This window comes from Pan troglodytes, chromosome 12, assembly GCF_028858775.2.
Source record: "Pan troglodytes isolate AG18354 chromosome 12, NHGRI_mPanTro3-v2.0_pri, whole genome shotgun sequence".
Taxonomy (NCBI): domain Eukaryota; kingdom Metazoa; phylum Chordata; class Mammalia; order Primates; family Hominidae; genus Pan; species Pan troglodytes.
The window spans coordinates 91,002,322-91,027,988 of NC_072410.2; the positions used below are offsets into that span (position 1 = coordinate 91,002,322).

The 25,667-nt window shown below is 40.9% G+C and overlaps 2 pseudogenes; both read left to right on the top strand.

Annotated features, from left to right (window-relative positions):
* The first annotated feature begins 2,832 nt into the window (after positions 1 to 2,832).
* LOC107973422 (adenylate kinase 2, mitochondrial-like) lies at positions 2,833 to 3,642 on the top strand (annotated as a pseudogene).
* A 204-nt stretch (positions 3,643 to 3,846) lies between these two features.
* On the top strand, positions 3,847 to 6,665 carry LOC107973421 (keratin, type I cytoskeletal 18-like; annotated as a pseudogene).
* Positions 6,666 to 25,667: the final 19,002 nt, after the last annotated feature.

Below are 25,667 nucleotides of genomic sequence, written 5' to 3' on the forward strand. Positions count from 1 at the left end.
TTTGCAAGCCTCATGGTAACCTCAAATCAACACACAATGGATACACAAAAAATAAAAAGCAAGAAATTAAATCATAGCACCAGAGAAAATCACCTTCACTAAAAAAGGACAAGAAGGAAGGAAAAAGGGAAGAGAAGACCACAAAACAAACAGAAAACAACAAAATGGCCAGAGTAAGTCCTTACTCATCTATAATAACATTGTAAATGAACTAAACTCTCCATTCAAAAGACATAGAGTGGCTGAATGGATGAGAAAATAAGAACGAATGATCTGTTGCCTATAAGAAACACACTTCACCTATAAAGATACACATAGACTGAAAATCAGGGATGGGAAAAGATATTCTATGCAAATCAAAGCCAAAAAAGACCAGGAGTAGCTATATTTATATCAGACAAAATGGATTTCAAGACAAAAATGATAAGAAGACATGAAGTCCTTGCCCATGCCTATGTCCTGAATGGTATTGCCTAGGCTTTCTTCTAGGGTTTTTATGGTTTTAGGTCTAACATTTAAGTCTTTAGTCCATCTTGAATTAATTTTTGTATAAGGTGTAAGGAAGGGATCCAGTTTCAGCTTTCTACATATGGCTAGCCAGTTTTCCCAACACCATTTATTAAATAGGGAATCCTTTCCCCATTGCTTGTTTTTGTCAGATTTGTCAAAGATCAGATAGTTGTAGATATGCGGCATTATTTCTGAGGGCTCTGTTCTGTTCCATTGGTCTATATCTCTGTTTTGGTACCAGTACCATGCTGTTTTAGTTACTGTAGCCTTGTAGTATAGCTTGAAGTCAGGTAGCATGATGCCTCCAGCTTTGTTCTTTTGGCTTAGGATTCACTTGGCAATGCAGGCTCTTTTTGGGTTCCATATGAACTTTAAAGTAGTTTTTTCCAATTCTGTGAAGAAAGTCATTGGTAGCTTGATGGGGATGGCATTGAATGTATAAATTACCTTGGGCAGTATGGCCATTTCACCATATTTATTCTTCCTACCCATGAGCATGGAATGTTCTTCCATTTGTTTGTATCCTCTTTTATTTCATTGAGCAGTGGTTTGTAGTTCTCCTTGAAGAAGTCCTTCACATCCTTTGTAAGTTGGATTCCTAGGTATTTTATTCTCTTGGAAGCAATTGTGAATGGGAGTTCACTCATGATTTGGCTCTCTGTTTGTCTGTTACTGGTGTATAAGAATGCTTGTGATTTTTGCACATTGATTTTGTATCCTGAGACTTTGCTGAAGTTGCCTATCAGCTTAAGGAGATTTTTGGCTGAGACGATGGGGTTTTCTAGATATACAATCATGTCATCTGCAAATAGAGACAATTTGACCAAAAGCAATGGCAACAAAAGCCAAAATTGACAAATGGGATCTAATTAAACTAAAGAGCTTCTGCACAGCAAAAGAAACTACCATCAGAGTGGACAGGCAACCTACAGAATGGGAGAAAATTTTTGCAATCTACTCATCTGACAAAGGGTTAATATCCAGAATTTACAATGAACTCAAACAAATTTACAAGAAAAAAACAACCCCATCAAAAAGTGGGCAAAGGATATGAACAGACACTTCTCAAAAGACGACATTTATGCAGCCAAAAGACACTTGAAAAAATGCTCATGATTACTGGCCATCAGAGAAATGCAAATCAAAACCACAATGAGATACCATCTCACACCAGTTAGAATGGCCATCATTAAAAAGTTAGGAAACAACAGGTGCTGGAGAGGATGTGGAGAAATAGGAACACTTTTACACTGTTGGTAGGTCTGTAAACTAGTTCAACCATTGTGGAAGTCAGTGTGGTGATTCCTCAGGGATCTAGAACTAGAAATACCATTTGACCCGGCCATCCCATTACTGGGTATATACCCAAAGGATTATAAATCATGCTGCTATAAAGACACATGCACACGTATGTTTATTGCAGCACTATTCACAATAGCAAAGACTTGGAACCAACCCACATGTCCAACAATGACAGACTGGATTAAGAAAATGTGGCACATATACACCATGGAATACTATGCAGCCATAAAAAATGATGAGTTCATGTCCTTTGTAGGGATATGGATGAAGCTGGAAACCATCATTCTCAGCAAACTATCGCAAGGACAAAAAACCAAACACCACATGTTCTCACTCATAGGTGGGAATTGAACAATGAGAACACATGGACACAGGAAGGGAAACATCACACACCGAGGTCTGTTGTGAGGTGGGGGGAGTGGGGAGGGATAGCATTAGGAGATATATCTAATGTTAAATGACGAGTTAATGGGTGCAGCACACCAACATGGCACATGTATACATATGTAGCAAACCTGCACGCTGTGCACATGTACCCTCAAACTTAAAGTATAATAAAAAAAAACTATAAGAAGAGACAAAGAAGGTCATTATATAATGATAAAGGGGTTAGTTCAGCAAGAGGGTATAATGATTATTAATCTATATGCATTCAATACTAGAGCACCCAAATATATAAAGCAAATATTAATTAATAGAGCTAAAGAGGGAGATCTCAATACAATAATATCCAGAGACTTCAACACCTCAATTTCAGCATTGGACAGATCTCCCAGATAGAAAATTAACAGAGAAACTTTGGACTTAATCTACACTATGGAACAAATGGATCTAATAGATATTTACGGAACATTTCATCCAATGGCTGCAGAATACACATTCTTCTCCTCAGCACATAAATCATTCTGAAGGACAGGCGATATGTTAGGTTACAAAACAAAACATTAAAAAAAATTGAAATAATATCAAGAATCTTCTCTGACCACAATGAAATAAAACTAAGAATAACGAGAGGAACTTTGTAAAACTATACAAGGACTTCGGCGGACATGGCTCCCAGCGTGCCAGCGGCAGAACCCGAGTATCCTAAAGGCATCCAGGCCGTGCTGCTGGGGCCTCCTGGGGACGGTAAAGGCACCCAGGCACCCATATTGGCTGAAAACTTCTGTGTCTGCCATTCGGCTACTGGGGACAGGCTGAGGGCCATGGTGGCTTCTGGCTCAGAGCTAGAAAAAAAGCTGAAGGCAACTATGGATGCTGGGAAACTGGTGAGTGATGAAATGGTAGTGGAGCTTATTGAGAAGAATTTGGAGACCCCCCTTGTGCAAAAATGTTTTTCTTCTGGATGGCTTCCCTCGGACTGTGAGGCAGGCAGAAATGCTCGATGACCTCATGGAGAAGAGGAAAAAGAAGCTTGATTCTGTGATTGAATTCAGCATCCCAGACTCTCTGCTGATCCGAAGAATCACAGGAAGGCTGATTCACCCCAAGAGTGGCCGTTCCTACTATGAGGAGTTCAACCCTCCAAAAGAGCTCATGAAAGATGACATCACCGGGGAACCCTTGATTCGTCGATCAGATGATAATGAAAACGCCTTGAAAATCCGCCTGCAAGCCTACGACACTCCAACCACCCCACTCATAGAGTACTTCAGGAAACGGGAGATCCACTCTGCCATTGATGCATCCCAGACCCCTGATGTCGTGTTCGCAAGCACCCTAGCAGCCTTCTCCAAAGCCACATCCTAGTATCAGAAGGCCAGGCGAGACTGCACCACTGCCCATCACCCCACGGCGTGATGCCTGCTCTTAGGTGCTGGGCAGAAGGGAAGGGTGATCAGGGTGAGGATGGTGAGGGAGGGCTGGTGAGGGGCTCAGAGGAATACTTGGAACAACAGCAGTGTTATTGTAGTGTGGCAGTTTCTTTTATACATAGGTGGGAGTTTTTAAAGTAAGGGAAAAATTAATTTTTTTAAAAACACCATGCTTGGAGGGTGGGGGTAGAAATAGAGAGATACAATGTTATTTCTAAGGAATTGGGTTTTCATTTACTCTGGACTGGTGAAAATATTTTTTAAAGCCAGTGCTCTGAGACCTCAGCTTTTAACTCAGAACCCCATGGGTTCCAGACCAAGAGTACAGGAAATCGAATTGTTGTCCTGTCTGTCTATAGCTTGGAACAGGGAGGCTTTGATTACTTACCCTGGTTCCACATACTGTAAACCATCTCCACATTTGAAAGAGATGTAAGGTGTATTCATAGGGATGGTGGCTCAACAAATCAAGCAAACTGAAATCAAGGGGAGGGGGAAGGGAATGAAATGGAAAGGGAGGCTGATTCCCTTCTCCTGACTTACCACTAATTTACTAGGCTACCTACTCTCATGAGTAACCTCTCACAGCTATCCAGCACATGCCACAATCCTATGCTCTTGCCTTCTTTTATCTGCAGTGTGTGAAGGGACTCTTTTAAATAAATGAGCAAGTGTCCTAAGCTATCTCATCCAAAGATTGTCCTTTCCGTTCTCAAATCTTGTGACTGGGATCACTCAACAGCACTGTGATGTATTATTTTCAATGAGGTGCCTTTCTTAAGACCAAAGGCTGCCTTGTTGGGCCCCTAAATCAATAAAATATGTTAAAATTTGAAAAAAAAAAAAAACTATACAAACACATGGAAATTCAGCAATATGCTCCTGAATGACCAGTGGGTCAATGAAGAAATTAAGAAGGAAATTGAAAAATTTCTTGGAATAAATGATAATGGAAGCATACCAAAACCTTTGGGATACAGTGAAAGCAGTACGAAGACGGAAATTTATAGCTATAAGTGACCACATCAAAAAAGAAGAAAAACTTCAGATAAATAATCTAATGATTCATTTTAAGGAATAGAAAAGCAAGAGCAAACCAAATCAAAATTAGTAGAAGAAAACAAATAACAAAAGTTGAAGCAGGTCGTTGGCGAAGCCTGAGTCCTGTCCTCTCACTCTCTTCCCCAGACAGCATGAGCTTCATCACTCGCTCCACCTTCTCCACCAACTACCGGTCCCTAGACTCTGTCCAGGCGCCCAGCTACGGCACCTGGCAGGTCAGCAGCTCGGCCAGAGTCTATGCATGTGCCGGGGGCTCTCGTTCCCGGATCTCTATGTCCCGCTCCACCAGCTTCCGGGACGGCATGATGTTCCGGGGGCCTGGGCACGGGGATGGCCGGGGGTCTGGCAGGAATGGGAGGCATCCAGAACGAGAAGGAGACCATACAAAGCCTGAACGACTGCCTGCCCTCCTACCTGGACAGAGTGAGGAGGCTGGAGAATGAGAACTGGAGGCTGGAGAGCAAAATCCGGGAGCACCTGGAGAAGAAGGGATCCCCGGTCAGAGACTGGAGCCATTACTTCAAGACTATGGAGGACCTGAGGGCCCAGATCTTCGCAAATACTGTGGATAATGCCCACATCGTTCTGCAGATTGACAATGCCTGTCTTGCTGCTGATGATTTTAGAGTCAACTGTGAGACAGAGCTGGCCATGTGCCAGTCGGTAGAGAACGACATCCATGGGCTCTGCGAGGTCATTGATGACACCAATGTCACTCAGCTGCAGCTGGAGACAGAGATCCAGGCTTTCAAGGAGGAGCTGCTCTTATGAAGAAGAACCATGAAGAGGAAGTAAAAGGCCTACAAGCCCAGATTGCCAGCTCTGGGTTGACTGTGGTGGTAGATGTCCCCACATCTCAGGACTTCACCAAGATCATGGCAGACATCTGGGCCCAATACGACGAGCTGGCTCAGAAGAACAGAGAGGAGCTGGACAATAAGTGGTCTTAGCAGATTGAGGAGAGCACCACAGTGGTCACCACACAGTCCACTGAGGTTGGAGCTGCTAAGACGACGCTCACAGAGCTGAGACATGCAGTCCAGTTCTTGGAGATCAACCTGGACTCCATGAGAAATCTGAAGGCCAGTTTGGAGAACAGCCTGAGGGAGGTAGTGGCCCGCTATGCCCTGCAGATGGAGCAGCTCAATGGGATCCTGCTGCACCTGGAGTCAGAGCTGGCACAAACCTGGGCAGAGGGACAGTGCCAGGCCCAGGAGTACCAGGCCCTGCTGAACATCAGGGTCAAGCTGGAGGCTGAGATCGCCACCTACCGCCGCCTGCTGGAAGATGGCAAGGACTTCAATCTTGGTGATACCCTGGACTGCAGCAACTCCATGCAAACCATCCAAAAGACCACCACCCGCCAGATAGACCCGCCAGATAGTGGATGGCAAAGTGGTGTCTGAGACCAATGACACCAAAATTCTGAGGCATTAAGCCAGCAGAAGCAGGGTATCCTTTGGGGAGCCCGAAGCCAATAAAAAGTTCAGAGGTTAAAAAAAAAAATAAAAAAAGTTGAAGCAGAAATAAATGAATTTGAAATGAGGAAAACAATACAAAAGACCAATGAAACAAAAAGTTGGTTTTTTTCAAAAGATAAAATTGACAAACATTTAGCCAGAGTAAGGGAAAAATGGAGAGGACTCAAATACATAAAAACAGAGATGAAAAAGGAGACATTACAACTGATACCACAGAAATTCAAAGGATTATTAGTGGCTAATATGAGCAACTACATGCCCATATATTGGAAAGTCTAGAGGAAATGGATAAATTCCTCGACACAGACAACCTACCAAAACTGAACCATGAAGAAATCTAAAATCTGAACAGACCAATAACAAGTAACAAGATTAAAGCTGTAATAAAAAGTCTCCCAGCAAAGAAAAGCCTGGAATCCAATGGCTTCACTGCTGAATTTTAGCAAACATTTGAAAAAGAACTAATATCAATCCTACTCAAATTATTTTGAAAAATAGAGGAGGAGGGAATACTTCCAAACTCATTCTATGAGGCAGGGATACACCAGGCAATACTATACAGCCATAAAAAGGAATAAGATTATGTTATTTGCAGAACATGTATGGAGTTGAAAGACATTATCCTCATCAAACTAACGCAGGAACAAAAAACCAAACATCACACGTTCTCAGTTATAAGTGGGAGCTGAACAATGAGACCACATGGACACATAAGGGAAAACAACACACACTGGGGCCTGTTGGTTGGAGGGTGGGTATTGAGGGGAGGGAGAATCAGGAAGAATAGCTAATGGCCGCTGGGCTTACTACCTAGGTGATGGAATGATCTGTGCAGCAAACCACCATGGCACACATTTATCTGTGTAACAAACCTGCACATGTACCCTTAAAATAAAATTTGAAGAAAAAAAAAAGTCTCCTAGTAAAGAAAAGTGTGGGCCCAATGGCTTTAACACTGAATTCTACCAAACATTTAAAGAAGAACTAATACCAATTCTACTCAAACTGTTCCAAAAGACAGAAAAAAGGGATTACTCTCAAACTCATTCTATGAGGCCAGTATTATCCTGCTACCAAAACCAGACAAAGACACATCAAAAAAGGAAAACTACAGGCCAAGTTTTCTGATGAATACTGATGCAAAAATCCTCAACAAAATACTGGCAAACTGAATTCAACAATACATCAAAAAGATAAATCATTATGACCAAGTGGTATTTATCCCAGGGATGAAAGGATGGTTCAACACATGCAAATCAATCAGTGTGATACATCATATCCACAGAATGAAGGACAAAAACCATATGATCATTTCAATTGATGCTGAAAAAGCATTACAGTCCAACATCCCTTCATGATAAAAACTCTCAAAAAACTGGGTATAGAAGGAATATACCTCAATAAATAAAAAAGACCCATGGCCAGCATCATACTGAATGGGGAAACACTGAAAGCCTTTCCTCTTAGATGTGGAACATGACAAGTTTGCCCACTTTCATCACTATTCTTCAACATAGTACTGGAAATCTTAGCCAGAGCAATTAGACAAGAGAAAGAAATAAAGGGTGTCCAAATTGGAATGGAAGAAGCCAAATTATCCTTGTTTGCAGATGATATAATCTTATATTTGGAAAAACTTAAATACTCCACCAAAAAACCCTATTAGAACTGATAAACAAATTCAGTAAGTTGCAGGATACAAAATTAACATACAGCATAAATTTATACAAAATTCAGTAGCACTTCTATATGCCAATAGCAAACAATCTGAAAAAGAAATCAAGAAATTAATCCCATTTACAATAGCTATGAATAAAGTTAAATACTTAGGAATGAACTTAACCAAATAAGTGAAAGATCTCTACAGTTAAAACTATATAACACTGGCCAGGCATGGTGGCTCATTCCTGTAATCACAGCACTTTGGGAGGTTGAGGCAGGTGAATCACCTGAAGTCAGGAGTTTGAGACCACCCTGGCTAACATGGTGAAACCCTGTCTCTACTAAAAATACAAAAATCAGCCAGACGCGGTGGTGCCTGCCTGTAGTCCCAGCTACTGGGGAGGTTGAGGCAGGAGAATTGCTTGAACCTGGGAGGTGGAGGTTGCAGTGAGCCAAGATTACGCCACTGCACTCCAGCCTGGGTGACAGAGTGAGACTCCATCTCAAAAAACAAAAACAAAAACTATATAACACTGATGAAATAAATTGAAGAGGACACAGATAAATGGAAAGATATTCCATGTTCATGGATTGGAAGAATCAATATTGTTAAAATGTCCATACTAGCCAAAGCAGTCTGCAGACTCAATGCACTCCCTATCCAAAGCCCAGTGACATTCTTCACAGAAATAGAATAAACAATCCTAACCTTTACATGGAATTGCAGAAGTCCTAGAATAGCCAAAACTATCCTGAGCAAAATGAATGAAACTGGAGGAATCACATTACCTGACTTCAAATTATATTCTAAAACTATAGTCACCAAAACAACATGGTACTGGCATAAAAATAGACACATAGACCAATGGAACAGCATAGACAACCCAGAAACTAATTCATATACCTACAATGAACTCATTTTCGACACAGTTGTCAAGAACATAGATGAGGGAAAAGACAGTGATATAGTTTGGATATGTGTCCCAGCCCAAATTTCATGTTGAATTGTAGTCCGTAGTATTGGAGGTAGGACCTGGTGGGATTGATTGGATCATGGGTTGGATTTCTCATGAATGATTTAGCACCATCCTGTTGGTGCTTTCCTCACAATAGTGAGTTCTCATGAGATCTGGCTCTTTGAAAGTGTATGGCACCTTGCTCTCCTTCTCTTGCTCCAGCTCTGCCCATGTCATGTGCATGCTGTTCCCTACCTTCTGCCACAGATTGTAAGTTTCATAAGACCCTCCTAGAAGTTGAGCAGATGCCAGCATCAAGCTTCCTGTACAGCATGCAGAACCATAAGCTAATAAAACCTTTTTGCTTTATACATTACTCAGTCTCAGGTATTTCTTTATGGCAATGTGAAAATTGACTAATACAGAAAATTTGTACCTAGGAGTGGGTCATTGCTATAAAGACACCTGAAAATGTGGAAGCAGACTTAGAACTGGGTAACAGGCAGAAGTTGCAAGGTAGGCTGTGGAGCAACCACTTGCTAGAAAGATTTGCATAACTGAAGAGAAGTCAAGTACTGATAGCCAAGACAATGGGGAAAAGGCCTCAAAAGCATTTCAGAGACCTTTGAGGCAGCCCCTCCCATCACAGGCCCTGAGGCCTAGGAGTAAAGAATGGTTTTGTGGGCCAGGCCCGAAGCCCCAGTACTCTGTGCAGCCTCAGGACACTGCTCCACCACATCCCAGCCACTTCTGCTCCATCCATGGCTCAAAGGGGCTCAGGTACAGCTTGAGCTGCTGCTTCAGAGGATACAAGCCATAAGCCTTGGTGGCTTTCATGTAGTGTTAAGCCTGCAGGTGCACAGAGTGCAACAGTTGAGGCTTAGGAGCCTCCACCTAGATTTCAGAGGATGTATGGAAAAGCCTGTGTGTCTAGGCAGAAGCCTACCGCAGGGATGGAGCCCTCATGGAGAACCTCTACTAGGGCAGTGTGGAGGGGAATTGTGGGGTTGGAGACCCCTCACAGAGTCCCCACTGGGGCACTGCTTAGTGGAGCAATGAGAAGAGGGCTGCTGTCCCACAGACCTCATAGTGGTAGATCCCCTGACAGTGTGCCTGGAAAAGCCCACAGACACTTAATGCCAGCTCATGAGAGTAGCTGTGGGGGTTGAACCCTCCAAAGCCACAGGGGCAGAGCTGCCTAAGGCCTTGTGAACCCACTCCCTGAACCACTGTGACCTGGATGTGGGACATGGAGTCAAAGGAGATTATTTGGGAGCGTTAAGATTCAGTGACTGTCCTGCTGGGTTTTGAACTTGTGTGAGACAGACGTAGTCTCTTTCTTTTGGTTGATTTCTCCCTTTTGGAGCAGGAATGTTTACATAATGCCTATACTCCCATTGTACCTTGGGATTTGATTTTACAGGCTCATAGGTGGAAGGAGATGAATATAAGATGAGACTTTGGACTTGAAATTCAGAGTTAATGCTGGAATGAGCTAAGACTTTGGGAGGACTGTTGGGAAGGCATGATTGTGTTTTGAAATGTGAGAAAGAGATGAGATTTGAGAGGGGTCAAGGGTGGAATGATACAGTCTAGATCTGTGTCCTTGTCCAAATTTCTTGGTGAATTGTAATCCACCGTATTGGAGGTGGGGCCTAGTGAAAGTAATTGGATCATGGGGGCTGATTTCTCATAAATGGTTTAGCACCATCCTCCAGGTGCCATTCTGGTGATAGTGAGTGACTTTATGTGAAATCTGGCTGTTTAAAAGTGTGTGGCACCTTGCCGTATGTATCTTGCTCCTGCTCTGGCCATGTGATGTGCCTGCTCCCTATTCATCTTCTGCCATGATTGTAAGATTCCTGAGGTCTTCCCCATAGCCAAGCAGATTCCAGCATCATGCTTGCTTCCTGTACAGCCTGCTGATCATGACCAGAGTTTTTCTTTATAAATTGCCCAGTCTCAGGTGTGTCTTTTTTTTTTTTTTTTTTTTTGAGATGGAGTCTCACTCTGTCACCCAGGCTGGAGTGCAGTGGCATGCTCTTGGCTTACTGCAAGCTCTGCCTCCCAGGTTCATGCCATTCTTCTGCTGGGACTACAGGCACATGCCACCACACCCGGCAAATTTTTTGTATTTTTAGTAGAGACGGGGTTTTACCGTGTTAGCCAGGATGGTCTCATCTCCTGACCTCTTGATGTGCCTGCCTTGGCCTCCCAAAGTGCTGGGATTACAGGCATGAGCCATCGCGCCTGGCCTTTCTTTCTTTCTTTTTTTTTTTTTTTTTTGAGACTGAGTCTCGCTCTGTCACCAGGCTGGAGTGCAGTAGTGTGATCTTGGCTCACTGCAACCTCTGCTTCCTGGGTTCAAGTGATTCTCCTGCATCAGCCTCCCGAGTAGCTGGGACTACAGGTGCACACCACCATGCCCAGCTAATTTTTGTATTTTTAGTAGAGACGGGGTTTCACCATGTTGGCCAGGATGGTCTTGATCTCCTGACCTCATGATCCACCCACCTCAGCCTCCCGAAATGCTGGGATTACAGCATGAGCCACTGCACCCGGCCTCAGATGTGTCTTTATAGCAATGCAAGAATGGGCTAATACAGACAGTCTCTTCAATAAATGGTGCTGGGAAAACTGGACATCAATATGCAAAAGAATAAAACTTGACTCCTATCTCTTGCCTTATAAAAAATCCAATCAAAATGGATTACAGACAAAAATCTAAGTCTTTAAAGTATGAAACTACTACAAGAAAACATTGGGGAAACTCTCCAGGACATTGGTCTCGGCAAAAATTGCTTGAGTAGTACCCCACAAATACAGGCAACCAAAGCAAAAATGAAGAAATGGGATCACATCAAGTTAAAAAGCTTCTGCACAGCAAAGGAGACAATCAACAAAGTGAAGAGACAACCCACAGAATGGGAGAAAATATCTGCAAACCATGCATCTGACAAAGGATTAGTAACCAGAATATATAAGGAGCTCAAACAATTGTACAAAAAATCTAATAATTTGATTTAAAAAAAGGACAATATATTTAAATAGACCCATCTCAAAAGAAGACATACAAATGGCAAGAGGCATGTGAAAAGGTGCTCAATGTCATTGATCACCAGAGATTTGCGAATCAAAACTGCCATGAGATATCATCTTGCCCCAGTTAATACGACTTTTCCCCAATAGTCAGGCAATAACAAATGCTGGCAAGGATGTAGAGAAAAGGGAGCCCTCATACACTGTTGGTGGAAATGTAAATTAGTATAACCAATACGTAGATCAGTTTGGAGGTTCCACAAATAACCAGAAATAGAGCTACCATGTGATCCAACAATTCCACTGCTGGTTCTATACCCAAAAGAATGGGAGTCAGTCTATCAAAGAGATACCTGCACTCCCATGTTTGTTGCAGCACCGTTCACAATAGCCAAGATTTGGAAGTAACCTAAGTGTCCATCAAGAGATGAATTTCAGTAAAGAAAATGTGGTACTTATGCCCAATGGAGTATTATTCAGCAATAAAAAATAAGTTTCTCATCGGCAACAACATGGATGGAACTTGAGGTCATTATGTTAAGTGAAATAAACCAAACACAGAAAGACAAATATCACATGTTCTCACTTATTTGTGGGACTTAAAAATTGAAACTATTGAACTCGTGGAGATAGAGAATAGAAGGATAGTTACCAGAGGCTAGGAGGGAAGCAAGTGGGCAAGGAGGGAGGTGGGGATGGTTAATGGGTATGAAAAAAATAAAAAGAATGAATAAGACCTACAATCTAATAGTCCTCCAATATATTTATTTACCCAATAGAAAAAGAAATATATGTTCACATATAGATTTGTACACTAACATTCATATAGCTTCATTTGCAATAGTCCCAAACTATAAGCAACCCAAATTTCTATCAACAGGTGAGTGGATAAACAAATTGTGGTGTACCACGCACGGCATATAATGCATGGTATACAATGCAATACTAAACAACAAAGAAGAATGCACCGTGGATACATTCAACAACAAGGACAAATCTAATTATGCTTTATGAGTTAAAGAAGCTAATCTAAAAAGAGTATATACTGTATGATTTCATTCATGTGAAACTATAAAATGCAAACAAATCTATATTGACAAAAATTAAATCAATTTCTTTGGGTATGGGAGGGTCAACTAAAGGAGGGTCTGTGGTGAAGAGTGAGAAAGGAAGGGATTATGAAAAGGCATGAGGAAATTTTGGGCAGTGAGCATATGTTTACTATTTTCATTATGATAATTTCATGGGTGTATACATATGTCAGAATGTATCAAACTACATTTAAATATATGCAGTTAATTTTATATCAAACATAGCTCAATAAAACATTATTTTAAAGATGTGGTTTCAACATCTTTTGAGTAAGATGTTATTCAACTGGAAATGTTCACCTTGAGATTGGAAAAGTGGGTCTGGAACTTGGGGGAGAAGCTGGGGGAAAATATTTTAGGAGTAAGCTGTCCCTCCCTTTCCCTCTCTCTCTGTCTTGCTCATTCTCTTTGCTTTTTTCCTTCCTTCATCTCTCTACCACAGCAATTTGTTCTGGTGATACTATTTACATAGAGTTGATAATGGAAGGCGTGTGAAAGGCTGATTGCATTAAATAGGTATAAAGAACGGTTATTGAGGAAAGAAATGTGGAAACATTTGGGGGATGTTGAAGAGTAAGAGAAATGAGAAATAATCAGAAGAATGGTCAGCACATAGGAAAATAATTAGTAGAAGGGAATGTCACGGAATCCAAAGAAGAAGAAAGTTTTAAAAACAGTGGGTGATTATTAGTGTCACATGTTATAGGGTTTCATTTAGCTTCTTTAATGAACTTAACTATAAAATCCAATTATTTAGAGAACTCCATTCCCACCCACCATTGTAGTTAACTGAGATGTTATAACATATAACCGTACATATGTGTTTAAGCCTCTCCATGGAAATAATTCCCTCTGCTAATAGGCTTATTCATTTGCAAAGATATCAAAGTACAAAGAAAAATAATTCAGAGTTTTAAAAGAAGCTTTGTTTATAAAATATAATATATATAAATATATAATAAATATATATATATATTCTTTTTTAGATGGAGTTTCGCTCTTGATGCCCAGGCTGGAGTGCAATGGTGTGATCTTGGCTCAATGCAACCTCCACCTCCTGGGTCCAAGCGATTCTCCTGCCTCAGCCTCCCAAGTAGCTGAAATTACAGGCATGAACTACCACGCCCTGCTAATTTTGTATTTTTAGTACAGATGGGATTTCTCCATATTGGTCAGCATGGTCTCGAACTCCCAACCTCAGGTGATCCGCCCACCTCGGCCTCCCAAACTGCTGGGATTACAGACAGAAGCCACCATGCCTGGCCTGATTGTTTATATGTTTTTACACACAGATAGCAAATCACAGACACTTCTAGAGGTATTTAGCAGAATCCTACCATGGATTCAAGTCAATATGCCTAGGTCAGCTTTGCTTTTCTAAAACCAAATTAATCTTAGCAAAACTTTTATGTTGAGTGCTGAGTTGCTTGCATCTAGCTTATGTCCTAAGTATTAGATCAAGCATTTTGTTGCGAGCATATCAGCATACCACCTCAGTTCTAGGGCTTTCTGACTTGTAAATTGTTTGTTTGCTTTTTCTTTCAACTACTTATATGTTTGTTTTAATGGGGGAAAACATTGGGCAACTCTGTTTGGCAAAAATATAGAGTCAGTCATCAAAAATTTTATAATGATTGGCTACCAATTAAAATAAAGTTGGTTACCGTTGCCAGGAATAATACAACAAACAATAGGAAAATATCTAGATGATGAATTTCAAATTCTAAGAAGATTAATTAACATGTTGATCTATCTAACTCATAGTATTTTGAAAGCACTTGTTGATTACTGAAAGATGAGGATGGATGGACAGCAATGTGTTTTTGCTCAGTGCTGTCTATTTCTGTGAATGATGATCTGTCTTCTCAGGGCTTAAGAACATCTCCAGTGGGTGACTGAGATTATTGCAAAAAACCTTTGGCAGTTAGTAAAACTAGAATACAACTAGGAATATTTTTAGAGTGTGTGTGTGATCTGGGTATAATCTCACAAATTAATGGAACTTCAATTATTATAAACTGAAATTAAGTAATTAACATGTATATGCTGTGTTGGGGGGCACTAAGGGAAAACAGATACTTGTCCTAGAAAAACATTTCTTAGAATAAACTTCCTGTGAGATAAGTGTGTCTCGGGTTTAAATTTTGAAGCACAAAGTTTTTTTTAATTGAAAAAAAAAAAAAGAGAACATCTCCAGTGAAATAAGAATAAACCAACCAACCACAGGAACTAAGCTAGTTAATGTGCTTGTTTCTGGTGGAGCAATATGTTGTTAAAAAAAATTAAAACCATGGCTGAGCACGGTGGCTCATGCCTGTAATACCAGCACTTTTGGAGGCCAAGGCATGTGGATCACGAGGTCAAGAGATCGAGACCATCCTGGCCAACATGGTGAAACCTTGTCTCTACTAAAAATACAGAAATTAGCTGGGCGTGGTGGTGTGTGCCTGTAGTCCCAAGCTACCCAGGAGGCTGAGGCAGGAGAATTGCCTGAACCCAGGAGGCAGAGGTTGCAGTGAGCCGAGATTGCGCCACTGCACTCCAGCCTGGGTGACAGAGTGAGACTCTGTCTAAAAAAAAATAAATAAATAAAATAAAATAAATAAAAAGCTCAAAACTAAACCTCCATTAAAGTAATATCCTTAGCAAATAGGATTCCTTTTACATGTAATAATTCAGTTCACTCAACAAAGCAAACACTATTGGCTTGAAACCTGCATTTTCTGTTTTCGTAACTCAGACTGCATGAAATTCTGAGAACCTTTAAAGAGGTGTAGTAATTCATCCCCTGCTGTTTGGCATAAAGTGGGTGAAAAATTGGAAATAATTTTTGTGGTGAAAAATAATGGAACAAGGTTAGAAATAATAAATTATATAGAAGCATATATTACTTCTTTAAATGGATGTCCTGGCTGCAGATCCTTTGAGATTCTTTCAGCTTTTCCTGCTGCCTACCTGAGAAGGCCTAATGATCATTTCTAAGGACTGCTCAGTTTTTGGATTCATATATGGATGCAGCAAGGAGAAATTAGTTCATTATTTCAGATAAGCACCAGGCACTTGTGGGAAAAGCCCAATAGGGTTAGAATTTCCACTTTCTTGAATTATTTACATTACTTATGGTAATAAAGAAATGATTATTGAAATCTGAAGACTTCAGGAAAGATTTAACATTAAGGCTAATTAAAGTATTGATATGGACAGGAGGCAGGGAAATACTGGGTAGAAGAAGGTGGGGTCCCTGGAGAGGGCTTCATCCTCAGGCCTGGACCCATGGCCCTAAATGAAAACATGCATTCCTGTTTTCCTGCCCAAATGTTGCCTTTTCCAAAACGACCCTGGCCCACCAAGCCCCCCATTCTGTACTCATAAAAGGCCCAAGCTCCACTGGCAGAGGAGCAGAGTGGCATGGCAGAGGAGGAGAGAAAAGAAGCATCTGAACATTGAGAGGAGTTCAGTTGGGGATGGTTGGGAGGCACCCTGGCTCCTGCGCCTGCTCACCTGTGTGCTCCCCCTCCCGCAAGGGGAAGGTGAAGACTATCTTCCTACTCCGTCCACTTTCTAGTTCCCCATCCTGCTGAGAGCCACTTCCATTGCTCAATAAAATCTTCTGCATACACCATCCTTTGATCCGTTCGTATGACCTGATTCTTCCTGGATGCCAGACAAGAATTCGAGATGCATTGGGTGTGGGAACCCAAAAAGGCTGTCACACTGACTTTTCACTGAGCTGTTTAGCACTTAAGCCATCCGTGGATGGGAAAGCTAAAAGAGCATTGTTTGTAACACATGCTTTCTGGGGATCCAGAGGTCGCGGGCAACTCCTAGATGCTGCTGTGGGCTGGCTGGTGGCCAAAGGCACTTGCCCTGGCTCCTGCACCTGCTCACCTGTGTGCTCCCCTTTCCACAAGGGGTTCGAGGGCGGTAGCTGAGTAAATGAGCCACACCAGTGTCGCAAGTCCCAGGAAGGGGTCAAGGGATCTCTCCCATCTCAGCGTTTTATCCAAAGTCTTTAAAAAGAAGTGGGTTGGATTTTATATCTATGACTTAATAGTATTTAGGGGAGAATAAGAACTCCCCGAATATAACTGACCAAACAAAAACCCAAACTCACAAAAATGAAAACACTCTATATACCAAATACAGAATTCTATGTTAACTGGTTTTGTAAGATGTCAGAAAGACCTGTGTTCTAATTTCTGTTCTGATTCAGTTGTTTAACTTTGGACAGCTTGATAGTCTCTCAGAGCCTCTGCTCCTCACTAAAAGAGGGAGTATAATATTTTACCAATAGAGATGTGGTGAGGAGTGAGAGAAGTGATCTCTGGGATAGTGCCTGGACCACATGATTCATAAATGATTATTTAGGGCCCTCTCCTTTACCTTGAAGAATAGCCAGGGTTGACAGTTTAGGGTGCAGACACACAATTTGTTTCAGTGCTTAAGCCAAGTCCCATCTCCCCTTTGCTCCTTCTGCTCCTGTACCCTCTCCTGCAGTGTGAATGAGAGCAGTTCTCTTCTTTTGATATACAGGTTTGGATAGAAGTAGCCAGGAGAGTGACCTGTCTGTCTTCTTTCTTGCTGTCCTGTGTCCTTGGTCTTGTTTACAGAAGGCTGTAGCCTCAGTGCTCTGGCCAAGCCAGGCTCTAGTGTTGAGTCATCATGACTGAGATAACATGGGGTGAGTTGACAAGCTATGTGGGGTGCTCAGAGCTGGTGTTTTCAAATTCTTTTGAACTGCTTTAGAGAGGGCACCAGCCTTGGTTTAGGCAAACTTCCTCCCCATGACAGTCAGACTTCTCCTCTAACCTTCTAGATGTCCTATGCTCTGTCAGGGCAAGGAGTGTGGTCCGGATGTCTGATTCTAAGAGGAAGTGCTTCTGTTCTTGCTTTCAGTTCTGATTCTGTCTTTAAACTTCAGGTTTTCTTTTTCCAGGGGGATTTAAATTATGTTACAAGCTTGCTGTAGGCCAAATGCTTTATATCCATTAACCCACTTAATTCTTACAATGGCCCTGCAAGATCTCATTTTACAGATGAGAAAATTGAGACTTTAATAGCTATTAGGACTTGTGCAAAGCAACATAGTGATAGTACTATTGAAGCCCAGATATGTTTTACTTGAAAGCTATTAAATATTTTCTCTCTCAATTGTATTTACCTTCTTCCCCCTTAATGCCACAGCCCCACAGGAGAGGTATCCTGGCCTGGGGCAAGTACTAATTTAAAGGATTAATTTGCCCAGTAAATCCCGAGATGGGTTCTCTTTCTCTAATGGTCTCATCCCTAAGATGTCATTATAAAAACTTTGCCAGCTGGGAAAAGAGGCAAAGGACTCCATAGCATCAATGAGTACAGCATGTGCTCATAAAACTGGTGCTTTAAAAACAGCTACATTTTACTGAGAGAATTAAATAACCAAAAATCAAGGCTAAGTCTTGCAATTAAACAAATGGATCTGCATTAATTATCTATGAACGGTATTCTGACGAGGTCTTTGGTTCTAAGATTTTGAAGGAAGCAAGAAGAGTACAGTATTCAGTGTTCTATGAGACAGATGATCCAGTTTTCTGAAGTTAGAAGGTCTTTTTGGGAAAAGTGATGATAACTGAATTATTTTATTGTTTTGCTATTTAAAGAGCTCTTTTAAGCCTACAGAGCAGAACAAGCTGGCTCATCTCTGAGCACCAGGGCTAGATCAAAAGTGCATCAACTTTTTTGAAACCAAAACCAAAACAAACATAAATGATATTTCTTCTAAAATTGAAAAATAAAAATTAATGGGGAATAGTCTGGAAGATGGGGTAAAAAGAAGGACAATTGGATTTTTTTTTTTTTTTTTGGAAACAGAGTTTTACTTTGTTGCCCAGGCTGGAGTGCAGTGGCATGATCTCGGCTCACTGCAACCTCTGCCTCCTGGGTTCAAGCAATTCTCATGCCTCAGGCTCCTGGGTAGCTGGGATTACAGGCGCCTGCCACCATGCCTGGCTGTTTTTTACTTTTTTTTGCATTTTAGTAGAGATGGGGTTTCACCATGTTGGCCAGGTTGGTCTTGAACTCCTGAGCTCAGGCAATCTGCCCGTCTCAGCCTCCCAAAGTGCTAGGATTACAGGTGTGAGCCACTGCACCCAGCCAGATTTTTTAAGAATTGAACTTTCATTCAGAATTTGAACTCAGTGTTAATTGAATCTGTTTGAACTTTCATTCAAATGTAAAGGTCTGGTCCCAGGACTAGAAGAGTTACTGTAATATTATACGAGAGACTCTCCTCTGTTATTCACATTTAAGTTTAGCAATTGGTGCAACAGTATTCTCTTGCTAGTCTGAATGGATGTAGAAGTGTGCATGGACAGACAGTGAGTATAAACTGTTAGCCTCACCCAGAAATAATCTTAGAACTCACTGCAACAAATACAAATCTTATCTAACAAAACATTTGGGGCTTAAGGTGGCTTTTTAATTTCAAGCAGTATTCAACATGGCATACTTTTATTGTCTTCGAATTTATTTATTCTTTTAGATGTTTAAAACATTGAACAGATGAGAACACTGAGGCCCAATATGACAACACAAACTCCTCTAGTTGGCTAACTTTAGCTGTGGGTTTAATCTGTGACTGTCAAGTAACTTGATTCTGTAGCAGCTGCAGAACAAACAACATAGGCTTTGGAGTCAGGTTCTATTTATATTTGTGGCCTTTGGAAATGCATTCGTAATTCTTAAAATTTATTGTACATACAAATAACATGGGGATCTTGTTGAATGCAGATTCTAATTCAGGAGGTCCAGGGTGAGGCCTGAGATTCTGTATTTCTAACAAGTTCTCAGATAATGCTGATGCTGGCGGGGGGTCTAGGACCACACTTTGAGTATCAGAAAATTATCTAAACCTTAATTTTCTCATCTGTAAAACAGGGACAGTGATGACTGCCTAGGAAGATTATTGGCAGCATTAAATGAGTCCATGAGGTGAAGCATCTGACATATAGGAGGATTGCCACAAATATAAATGTGCCTACTCTTCCCTTTCACCTATTTTGTTCCTACTTAGCTCAGCAGTTTGTTCAACTCTTTATGCAAGTTTTCTCGGCCCGTTTTCACTAGGGCCATTTCCATATTTGTGTGGCATAATCAGGTTCATGGCAGAAAGGCATGTATGGTTCACTAAGAGCTCATCTTTGTCCTCTTTCCTGAAATCAGTGTTTTATGTTACATCCAATGTTATATGGAAAATCTAAGCCAAATGTGAATGTTCAAAATCGAGTTGATGTGCAAGTTGCTCAAAATAGCTTTAAACCTTTACTTAACCATTAACAAAAAATTATTATTTGGGATCACAAAACAAAACCTAATTGTATTCTTATAAGAAACACATTTATTTATTTATTTATTTATTTATTTATTATTTTTTGAGACAGTCTCGCTCTGTCGTCCAGGCTGGAGTACAGTGGCGCAGTCTCGGCTCACTGCAACCTCACCTCCTGGGATCAGATGATTCTCCTGCCTCAGCCTCCCAAGTTGCTGGGACTACAGGCATGTGCCACCAGGCCCAGTACAATACACAAAAAAAAAAAAAATACAATAACTTTTGTATTTTTAGTAGAGATGGGGTTTTGCCATGTTGGCCAGGCTGGTCTTGAACTTCTGGGCTCTAGTGATCTGGCTGCCTGGGCCTCCCAAAATGTTGGGATTACAGGCGTGAGCCACCACGCCCAACCTAATTTTTGTATTATTAGTAGAGATGGGGTTTTGCCTTGTTGGCCAGGCTGGTCTCAAACTCCTGGCCTCAAGTAATCTGCCTACCTTGGCCTCTCAATGTACTGGGATTATGGGCATAAGCCACCATGCCCCGCCAACAAACACTTTTAAAATAAATGGTTTCAAAATGGTTAGAAATAAAAGAATGTGCAAAAGCATACCAGGCAATTCAAACATAAGCCAAATGAGGATTCTAATCTTAATATCAGACCTGTTAGAAGTCAATTCACAAACTGTTCCTGAAAGTAAATGAAAAAAAAAAACACTTCCTTGCCCATCCTCTGAGGCCAGTATTATCCTGATACCCAAGCCAAAGATATCACAAGAGAAGAAAACTACAGGTCAGTATCCATTGGGAATGTAGATGCAAACATAATCCTCAACAAAATACTAGCAAACAAAAGAGAATTCTACACCATAATCAACAGGGATTTATCCCACGAAAGCAAGATTGGCTTAATGTTTGAAAATCAATTAATGTCATATATCACATTAATAGAAAAAAAGGACAAAATCACATGATCATTTCAATAGATGCAGAGAGAGCATTCAATAAAATCCAGTACCTCTCAAGATAAAAATACTACAGATAGAAGGGAAATTCTTCCAACTTGTCAAAGGGCATCTATGAAAGACCTACAGTTAATGCTACATTTAATAGTGAGAGTGCTTACTTTCCCTCTAAGATCAGGAACAAAACAAAGATGTCCACTCTCATGACTTCTATTTAACTTTGTAGTAGAGGTTCTAGCCAAGGTTAATTAGGCAAAAAAAAAAAAAAAAAAAAAAAAAGGAAAAGAAATAAAAGACATTTGGACTGGAAAGGAAGAAGTAAAACTATCTCTAGTTTTACTTTACAAAAGTAATGACATTGCAAATGTCATGATCATGTCTATAGAAAATCTAAAATAATCCACTAAAGACCTATTAGGACCAATAAATAATTTCAGCAACATTGCAGGATGCAAGATCAATATAATAAATCAATTGCATTTCAATACATTAGCAACAAACAATCTGAAAATGAAATTCAAGAACAATTTCTTTTATATAGCATCAAAAAGGATAAAATACTTAGGAATAATTTTAACAAGAATTCTAAGACTTGTTTACTAAAAACTACAAAACTTTGTTGAAAGAAATGAAAGATCTGAATAAATGGAAAGACATTCTATGTTCATGTATTGGAAGACAATATATTAAAATATCAGTACTCCCTAAGTTGATCTATGGATTCAATGCAACCTCTATCAAAATCCCAGAAATTGACAAGCTGATCTTTAAATTCATGTGGAAATGCAAGGAACGTAGAATAGCCAAAACAATCTTGAGAAGAATGATACAATTGGAGTACTCACACTTGCAATTTCAAAACTTACTACAAAGCTGTAGTAATTAAGACAGTACTGCTATAAAAATAGACATTAAGATCAATGAAATAGAATTTAGAATTGACCATAACTTTTTTTTAACTTATGTGACACTGAGAATTTTGTTAGCAATGAATGTGACACTGAGAATTTTATTAGTAATGGCATTTTTTTTTATTTGACACTAGAAAACTTAAAGACAATAATATGCCCTATCCCACCCCTATATATATCAGGCTTTGTGGTGTGAAGTTAACACGTATTTTTATTATTATTATTATTTTAAGTTCTAGGGTACATGTGCACAACGTGCAGGTTTGTTACATATGTATACATCTGCCATGTTGGTGTGCTGCACCCATTAACTCGTCATTTACATTAGGTATATCTCCTAATGCTATCCCTCCCCCCTCCACCCACCCCCTGGCAGGCCCCAGTGTGTGATGTTCCCCACCCTGTGTCCAAGTGTTCTCATTGTTCAATTCCCACCTATGAGTGAGAACATGTGGTGTTTGGTTTTTTGTCCTTGCGATAGTTTGCTGAGAATGATGGTTTCTAGCTTCATCTATGTCCCCATAAAGGACATGAACTCATCCTTTTTTATGGCTGCATAGTATTCCATGGTGTATATGTGCCACATTTTCTTAATCCTGTCTATCATTGATGGACATTTGGGTTGGTTCTAAGTCTTTGCTATTGTGAATAGTGCTGCAGTGAACATACGTGTGCATGTGTCTTTATAACAGCATGATTTATAATCCTTTGGGTAGATGCCCAGTAATGGGATGGCTGGGTAGAATTGACCCTAACTTTTATGCTCAATTGACCTTTGAAAAAGAGGCCAAGACAATTCAGTTGGGGGAAATAATAGTTCTTCAACTAATGGTGTTGGGGAAACTGGATATCCACAGGCAAAAGATTTAGATGCTAAAAAAAAATAAAGCCAGTAAATGCTAAAATAAAAAGTTGAGGAAAGTCCTTTGTAACTTTGGAGTGGAGAATGACTTTTTATTATGACTAGAAACCTAGAAGCCATAAAAGATTGATAAATTCAATTATTTTTGAAAATGCAAGCAAATTCCACCACAAGTAAGGCTTAGAGACAAATGATACTTGGGAAAAATTGTTGCAAGTCGTATCAGAAAGGATTAATTTTCCTAAATATATAAAGAGCTCCTGAAAATTTCACTTCTAATAAACACTTAATACAAGTTTACTTGTACCCATGTGAAATGGCATAGGAACAAAGGATTGGAAATATATTATCAAATGGAATGTATTTTGGCAGCTACAAAAAAGAATGTCAAGACTCTACATGGATATGGAAATGTCACTAAGTTACATTGTTAATTGAGCAAAGAGTGCATAAATAACATTTTTCTATTTGTATAAAATGGGAGAAAAATAAGATTGTATATTTGCATTTGCTCTTTTATGCAGAAGGATACACAGGAAATTAATAATAGTGGCTTACCTGCAACGGTGAGGACTGTATGGTACAAGTGGATAGATGGGAAATGGGGTGGAAGAAGGAGAATTTATTATTTATTATTTTTTGAGATGAAAGTGTTATGTATTTAAATATTACATTGAATTTTTAAAAAGAGCTCCGAACTACTTTGTATTCTACTTTGAAATTTTTCAGACTTAAACAAATAGTGCTTTTTCAGTCAAGCAACAGGGGTCATGGCTGCCCCCTGCATCTCCACTCCCTGACTGCCTCTCTGCTGGCTCTGCTGACTCCTCACTCTCAGGCTGGTGCAACCCCGATCCCACCTTGACCTGCTTTTCTGGTCTCATTTCTTCTGTTCCTCCCTGCTCTTCAAAAGTGTATGCTGTAGCACCAACCCTACTAAAAACCTGTCCCAAACATACACACACACGCGTGCACACACACAGGCACATGCACACACATGTGCGTGCACACACACAGGCACGTGCACACACACAGGCACATGCACACATACATGCACACACACAGGCACATGCACACACAGGCACATACACACGCACACACACACACAGGCACATGCACACACAGGCACATGCACACACACGCGCACACATAGGCACATGCACACACATGCACATGCACACACACGCACACACACACAGGCACATGCACACACATGCACATGCACACACACGCACACACACACAGGCACATGCACACACAGGCACATGCATACACACAGGCACATGCACACACACACACACACACACACACACACATTCCTCTCCCTTCCACTATGCCAACCTCTTTTGTGCTTTTGAGTCTTTGCTCACACAGAAAACAAAGCCAGTGTGGAAGATCTCAAAGGTCAGTGTATCAATAACCCATTTCTTTAAAAAAAGTTTCTATTTTTCCCTTCGAGATAATTCAACCTTGCCGAAAGGCCTAGCTGTCATCTCTAGCAAGCCCCAGCTAGATGGCCCTGGTACTTTCTCCCACTCTCTTTTTCTTCTGGGTTGTATCCTAGGGCTGCCATGACAAGTACTACAAAATGAGTGGCTTAAAACAATAGAAATCTACTTTTTCATAGTCTAGAAGTCTGAAACCCAGGTGCCAACAAGTTTGGTTCCTTCTGGAGGCTCTGAGGGAGAAACCATTCCGTGTCTGGGATGGCAATAGTAGCTTAAAATGCTGACCTCTGTAGACATCCTTGAAGCTAGTGATGGCCATGTGTCCCAGGTCTGGCAATGAAAAAATATAGACAGAAGTTTGCTGAGTGCAAGACCTAGGAAATCTGTTATTTTCCTAAAAACAAGGGATAGGCTCAACTAACATATAAGTTTGCCCTTCACTCTTCCTACTCCCTCTTGATTGCATTGTGGATGTGATGTTTGTAAATACAGCAGTAATCTTGTGGGCATGTTGCAAAGAACAACAAGCCAGGGGTGGCTGAACAAAGACAGGTAGAAGAAGCCTCGTTCTTTGATGGGTTAAAGGAGCTACCATTAGGGTTAAAGGAGCTACCAGTTGTGGCAGTCCACAACTGACTTGGTTTGTCTTTTTTTTTTTTTTTTTTTTTTTTTTGAGACAGTGCTCTGTCTCCCAGGCATCGTGTCCAGAATTGATGGGTTCTTGGTCTCACTGACTTCAAGAATGAAGCTGCGGAACCTCGCAGTGAGTGTTACAGCTCTTAAGGTGGCGCGTCTGGAGTTTGTTCCTTCTGATGTTCAGGTGTGTTCGGAGTTTCTTCCTTCTCGTGGGTTCGTGGTCTCGCTGGCTCAGGAGTGAAACTGCAGACCTTGGCAGTGAGTGTTACAGCTCTTAAGGCGGTGCGTCTGGAGTTGTTCCTTCCTCCCGGTGGGCTCGTGGTCTCGCTGACTTCAGGAGTGAAGCTGCAGACCTTCGCAGTGAGTGTTACAGCTCATAAAAGCAGTGTGGACCCAAAGAGTGAGCAGTAGCAAGATTTATTGCAAAGAGTGAAAGAACAAAGCTTCCACAACGTGGAAGCAGACCCGAGCTGGTTGCCACTTCTGGCTGGGGCAGCCTGCTTTTATTCTCTTATCTGGCCCCACCCACCTCCTGCTGATTGGTAGAGCCCAGTGGTCTGTTTTGACAGGGCACTGATTGGTGCCTTTACAATCCCTGAGCTAGACAGAAAGGTTCTCCACC